Here is an 8,008-nt window from a genome sequence, read left to right on the forward strand (position 1 = left end):
TTTTCATACTTTGGTGATTAATTTATCATTACGGAATTAAGATTTGCATTATTTACAAAGAAGTTATTCAATATTGTTGGTGGTATTTAATTTCATTCGGAATAACTCGGCCATAAACTAATAGTTACTCTGTATGTTAATAAATGGCTTAACCCAAATTCCTACTGTTTTGTGAGCTCATCTATTTATGCTAATATGAAGACTATGCTTTGTAAATCCCTTATAAACGTAAAAAATGCTAGGTTCCACACAATCCAGGGTTTCTTTTTTTGTATCTTAAAATAAAATAAAAATCACTGTCGTTCATTTCCTTTTTCTGTTTAGAGTAATTAAAATATTAATCAAGTATGAAAATACAATCATTAAGCGCATTATTTATGTGCTTATAAATCAAGATTACAGCATTTGTAGCTGCTTACCAATGCCTTAATGCAGATGTAATGCTTAAATTATAAACTAACTATTTGCTAATGCTTAATAAATGATTAATAGTGTGCGGTTATTTTAAAAGCGTTACTCTATTAATTTCCCTCTGTATTTTATACAATATATTGTGCAATGTCTAAACATCATTTAATCTCACTATCGATGCTTATACTAGCAGTTAGAAATATCAGTATGTTATTCCACCAGCTGTAATGCCCCTAAAAACATGAGACCTACATAAAAAAGAGAGAGAAAAGCGTATCCCCAATAGTCTCCTGTGCCATCTTTATGAGCTATTCCTGTAGCGATCACATCAAGTGAATATACAGTAAACCTGGTCATATGTAATACAACTATGTAAAGCAAACATACCCTCAGAGATGTGGATTTTGGACACATTCTGTCTGTTGATATCGGACGTGATTGGTCGGTTCTCGCTTTTTGCCACTGTGGTGTTATGGTGCTTTACATAATTGTAAAAAAATAAATCAAATGAAATGTATGGTGACTTTTACTACATTTGTATAGATCACATGAACTGCACTTCAACTGTGTTCTGAATCTGCTCATTTGTAAACTAGCAATATATGTGAGCGCTCACTAATTATTGAAGACATGTCACTCTGCTCTTGTGACTGGGGAGTTTTTTCCTTTTTGACAAACCCTTTGGGAGAAGCTTTGGCTTCCTCTGCGTTTAAGATGGTGAGAATATCAATATGTGAATTATTTGTTCTGCATTAATCTGACCTAAAATGTGAACTGAGCTTTATCAGTCAGTGTCATTGATGAAGAGGATTAAAATTAAACACCGTACATAACAGATAAAAGCTTGCTTTGTGTCTTTAATGAACGAGATGGTTTCTGGTTTAAGATTGGAATTATAGCATGATTGAAGACAGTTTATTTTTTATAACCTTAAAACACAAATCTCAGTAACAAAATGTTAAATGTTCTTATAAAAGTGATCTCAGAAAGTTTAAAACTTACAAACTACACTGTAAAAACAATCCTGGTTCCCTTAAATGTTTAAGCTGAACCAAATTAACCATTCAAGTCCATTGAACTTATATTATGTTAAACTGACTTAAACCTTATTAAAGTTAGAACCTGATTAACTTAGGTTCGTTTTTTTCAGCAGTAGTTTGGTAATACATGCTTCAGTGAATCCAATTTATAATTATATTTAAGTTACATCTAATTTATTAATAAAATGTATACGTTTTCAGTGTTTTGAGGGATATTTAGTGACTATTTTAGAGGTTACTGTGGGTCAAACTATACAAATTATGCATCGAAATTTTTTTTAGGCTACATGCAGATATAACCACCTATTTTACCAGAAACGTGTTTTGTGAATACTTAAGATGTCTATCGGTACTCTAGAACTGCCAGTTTCGGACTGTTGAATGATATTCTTCCTAGCAAAGTAGTTTTTGTAACCATTCATTCATTTTCCTTCAGCTTAGTCCCTTTATTCATCAAGGGTCGCCACAGTGGAATTCACACACACACACACAATGGCCAATTTACTTGATCCAATTCACCTATAGAGCATGTCTTTGAACAGTGGGGAAACCGGAGCACCCGGAGGAAACCCACACGAACATGGGGAGAACATGCAATCTCCACACAGAAATGCCAACTGACCCAGCCGGGACTGTGAGGCGACAGTGTTAACCACTGAGCCACCATGTAGCCCCTTTTGTAACCATTAAAATAAATATTCATTCATTCATTCATTCTCTTTTCAGCTTAGTCCCTTTAATAATCTGGAGTTGCCACCGCGGAATGAACCGCCAACTTATCCAGCATATGTTTTACGCAGCGAATGCCCTTCCAGCTGCAACCCATCACTGGGAAACACCCATACAGTCTTAAATTCACACACATGCACTACGGACAAATTAGCTTACACCAATTCACCTGTACATCATGTCTTTGGACTTGAGGAAACTGGAGCACCTGGAGGAAACCCACGCAAACACGGGGAGAACATGCACAGAAATGCCAACCGACCAGCCGAGGCTCAAACCAGCAACCTTCTTGCTGTGAGGCGAGAGCGCTACCCACTGCGCCACCGTGCTGCCTAAAAATAAATTAATAAAAATGTATTTTGCTCCACTAACTAACAACAGTTAAAAAAAAAGGTATTTATTTATGGTAATACAAAATGTTAAATCAATAACATAAAACATGGTGCACTTTTACTATAATAAAACCATGGTTATTTTTCATAAAGGATGTTTTCCTGTTGGGCTTGTAGAGATATTGAATTGTTGCTCCAAGGTATATGTATTTGCGATTGAATTAATATTTGCTATTGAGATCATTTCAAATAGTGTTCAAATGAAGGACAGTACAATTGAAATTGTGCATTTTATTTAAAACAGTCTGAATACTTCAAAAAGGTAATGGAGCAAAACACCTGCAATAGCTGCAATAGATTTTTTCTGACTACATTAAATAAAGGATCAAGAACGAGACTTGTTTGAAATTAGCACAGCAATGATCCTCATTAAGTCTCCCTTATTTAATTAATGAAAACAACTATTGTTTTGTTATGCTTAACCACAGTAAGCCTATGTTTGTAGTATATTTGTGGTTATACCAATGTTAATTAATCTGCCAAATGTTTCCTACATCCTATCCAAATTAAAACCATGCTTATTTTTTGTAAGATTTGATTAGAATTTCGGGATTTTAAAAAAGCGCAAAAAAGCCCAGTGCTTTAGAGCAGTGTTTCTCAACCCCATTCCTGGAGGACCACCGGATCTGCACATTTTCCTTGTCATATGAACCAAACACACCTGATTCAGATCATCAGCTAATTAGCAGAGACTGAAAAAACCTGGGATGGGTGTGACGGACAAAGGAGACATCCAAAACATAAAGTGTTGGAGGTCCAAAACACTGACTTAAATATTTTAAATGTGGCACACATTGAATGAAGTCTTGCTGTAATTCCACACCTCTAAAAGGTTACACTTTTCCTTTCAGTTTTAATTATCTTAAAAAATAAAAGTTGAATCAAAAGAACTTTTCTAGCCCTCTCAACTTATGTTAATCAAACGGACTAAAAATAAGTTAAACTAAACTTAACATAACTTCAAATGAAATATAGCTGAAAACTGATTAGATTATTAAAATGAGCTACATAAAACATCAGTCATGACTTTTTGTCATATCTTTTTTTACAGTACATGTGAAACCTCTGAAATCTGGACTTTGCTAGAGCTATGTTAAGCTGCTTTGACACAATCTACATTGTGCAAAGCACTATTTACAGGGTTCATATGGTCATGGAAAACCTGGAAAAGTCATGGAATTTTGACATGGCATTTTCGAGGCCTGGAAAAGTCATGGAAATTAGTTTAACAAATATCTGTATACTTGAATTAGGGCTGCGTGATATTGGAAAAATCTGACATTACGGTATTTTGTATTTCTGTGATATATATTGCGATGTGAATACAATTTCACCAGATGATTTAACAGGTTTATTTGGATTGATTGGGGTATTTTGTAGAGGAGTGAATCTCAAATAATATATAACAAATAAATTACAAGCATAGATAAATAAAATATAGTAAAGAGAAAAGGGAATTATAGTTTTCAGGTATTCACTATTCAGATACAGATATTGAATAATCAACACTGCATAGTCTTCATTGGATATTATTTCGTCTTTATTAAAGTTATTCATTTCTTGTGGCCGGATGTTTTAAAATGTGAAATATTGAAATGTTCACACAGTCACAGGCCTCAAAGGGCTGTTTACTCACACTTCACTTGTTTATTACTGTAGGAGTTATGAAATTATATTCTTTTTGTGTTCATAAAAAAAAACTCATAAATGTTTGAAACAAGTGAAGGGTGTAATGAAAATGGTAAGTCATTTTTGGGTGAACGATCTCTTTAAAAATGCATGCAGATGATAAACTTTTACTCCATTTTGATTAAACTACAATCCCAACATTGCATATCCTGTGATGTGACTATTGCAGGTGAACACATTGCCATATCGATGCTGAAACCATATATTCTGCAGTCCTAACTTGAATATAGGTTAGTTGTCTTTACTTTTCTGTCCTTGGCCAAAAAATGCTGACAGTGTTGTTGTCACATTTGTGCTGTAATAAATTTGAACATCATTGTTTTTCTTATTATTTACCATGTATATGTAGACATTACTTGAAACATTACGTCATGAAAATGTACTTGAAAGTTCTGGAAAAGTCTTGGAATTTTAGAAGTAAAAATGAACCTTGAATTCTTCATTGCATGAGCCGAGTTGATCTTGACTAAAGGTATGCATGTTTGCACACTGATGCATCAGTTGCAATGACGCTGTTAGATAAAAATGCTGATCTTTATGTTTGCCTTTATAATGTCTATTACCAGTATCCTCAATTGAAGCATATATAAATGCAATTATTGCATTCCTTGCATCATACACAACCTGCAAACCACCAAACACATGTTCAAGTGTACATTTGCTGAACTGACAAATGCATACCATTACAGTTGAATTCCTTAGGACTAATAAACTAGTGCTGTTCACTTACCTTAAGGCTGCTTTTCAGTAGACCTCTGAGAGTGGACAGGAAACAGTAATCCTATCCCTAAACCTATACTGCATGTCTTTGGACTGTGGGAGGAACCAACGCCAACACGAGGAGAACATGCAAACTCCACACAGAAATGCCAACTGGCATGTACCCTAGCCAGAACACACAGCAACCTTCTCTCTGTGAGGCCACAGTGCTAACAACTGAACCACTGTGCCACCCTAAACAGCAAACACTTGAAGCCTATTTAAATACTGATCCTGCAATCTCATTGGCCGCAAAATCAACACAGGCCAATCAGCTTGTAGTGTGGTAATGATGTCAGTCTAGAGTTTAAATGACTGGGAGAAAAAACAAAATTGGGTATATATATATATATATATATATATATATATATATATATATATATATATATATATATATATATATATATATATATATATATATATATATATATATATATATATATATATATATATTAATAGTGATATAATAATATAAACAATATGAATATATTATTTAACTTAGGCTAAATCTGGAGCTAATCTAACAAAATAACTTAAAATAACAATCCAAAAAATGAGTACACCCAAATTTATATGTTACAGAAAAATATATACCAGGGTTCTGCAGCTTTCACCAAGTTAAATTTAAGACATTTTAAAGACCATTTTGAATACAATTTTAGACTTAAATGTTAAGGATTTTTTTTCAAATATCTCAGTTAGAAAAATTTTTCACTTGCCCTATCAAAAAATAATTAAAATTTATTACATTTAATAATACAATAATATTAATTTAATTTAGTTTGAATATATATTTTTAATACATTTTCAAACATATCCATTCCCAAACCCTATAACCCTTACCAAGAATAGAACAAAACATAGCTGTCAATTACTGCAGTCTAACATAATACTACAATACTATAATAATAATTTAATAATAAAATATATAGGTCAAGTCAGTATCCTCAGCAGTAAATAAATGGAGATCTTTAAAGCAAATCTTACTGTAAGGAAAGTAATTAAATGCTGTTTTTAAATAAAAAGTTTAAAGTTTCATTGAGACTGGGATTGTTGGTGATTATATGGGTGTTAATGGCCAGATTGGGTAGCTATACATGAACAAAGGCAAATTAAGACATGTGAAAAAAGATTTAAGACCTACAACACAATATTTAAGTCGATTTAAAACTTTTTAAGGGCTAAAATTTAACTGTTGAGATTTTAAACATTTTAAGACCACATGGATACCTTGAAAGTTGGAGTCAGAATTATTAGCCCTCCTTTTAAATATTTCCCAAATTATGTTGGAAATATATTATCAGAGCAAGGACATTTTCACAGTATGTCTGATAATATTTTTTCTTCTGGAGAAAGTTTTATTTGTTTTATTTCAGCTAGAATAAAAGCAGTTTTTAATGTTTTAAAAACCACTTTAAGGTCAAAATTATTAGCCCCTTATATAGCTGTATATTTTTGGATAGTCTACAGAACAAACCATCATTATGCAATAACTGTCAATAAATGTCACTTTAAGCTGTATAGAAGTGTCTTGAAAAATATCTAGTCAAATATTATTTACTGTCATCATGACAAAGATAAAAGAAATGAGTTATTAGAAATGAGCTATTAAAACTATTATGTTTAGAAATGTGCTGAAAAAAATCTTCTCTCCGTTAAAAAGAAATTGGGGGAAAAACAGGAGGGCTAATAATTCTGACTTAAACATTAAAACATTTAAAAAAAGAGGAAAAATCAAGAGAAGCAAAAATATAAAAAATTTAGATGACATTTAGCAGCTTGTAATTTGTTAGCAATATTTGCTAGTAACAGAATGACTTTAAAAGGAAAAAAGCGAGTTTTCTCTTGACCTATCTAGATGGTGGTTTTTGATAAGATTTACATCAATTGTGTAACAAAACCTGAAGCTTAAGTGATATCAAATGACAGATAAAACACCCAAAGACCACAGCCTCTTTTTTGCAGATTTGGAAGTGTTTGCCAAGGACAGTCTGACGGAGGAGACAATAAAATAATGAGGATAAATTTAGATTAAGTTACCTTTCCACCTTTCTTCATTTTAGTTTAACTTTTTTCTTACCCTTAAATAGAGCTGCACAATTAATCAGCAAAATCCTTAGTCATCTCGGATCAAACACCCACACAACCTTTGACAGGCAGGATCACAGGACCTCGGCAAGGATGTTTTTTGCTATTTCTGCGGAGCATTTTGGTAAAAATCTGTGTAATTATTTTGGGAGTCTCATAACTAAAACCTTAATATGTGAAATAAAAAATAATATCTTTTTAACTGGTATTTAAGGTTTAAAATGCAAATCCAATTAGATTCACTTTATTTGGTAAACAAAGCAAGTCTCTCATTTAATATCTCTATGAAAAGAAGAAAATATTACTGTACAAACTGTATTGTACATAAATCAGATAAACATATTCATATTAGTCAATAATATTACTGTAATTAATTTAAAAACGGAATAAATATAGATTTACACACATTTACTCAAGTACATAAACAGAATTAATGATGTGCTAAAAATCTGTGGAATTCTACGGAAAATCTGCGGAATTCTACACGCGCAGATTCCGTGTGGGCCATAGCCTATGGCCCCTCCAGAAACTCCAGGGACCCCCTGAAGGGATTAGGGCATAGGAATGAGCCTTTTAGAATGGAATCCACCCTCAATTGCTACCCAGTAAATATCAAACTAGCTAAAATTAATAACAGCTTTTCACCCAAATGCTCATTTTGTACTCAACCTGAAAAAGAAAACATCAAATTATTATTTTGGGAGTGAGCTTGCTGTGAAGTGATTTGGATTGACTTTTCCAATTGTATTAAAAAAAATTCTTATTTCCAAACTTACCTTCAACATTAATTTCTTTAATTACCCAGCCCCCTCTCATTGTAAAGTTAATATTCATTTATTGCTTTTTTCTGGCTACATTTTACATCCACAAATCAACATTTTTAAAGAAACCCCCCTTTTT

The sequence above is a fragment of the Danio aesculapii genome, chromosome 23 (assembly GCF_903798145.1).
Source record: "Danio aesculapii chromosome 23, fDanAes4.1, whole genome shotgun sequence".
Classification (NCBI taxonomy): domain Eukaryota; kingdom Metazoa; phylum Chordata; class Actinopteri; order Cypriniformes; family Danionidae; genus Danio; species Danio aesculapii.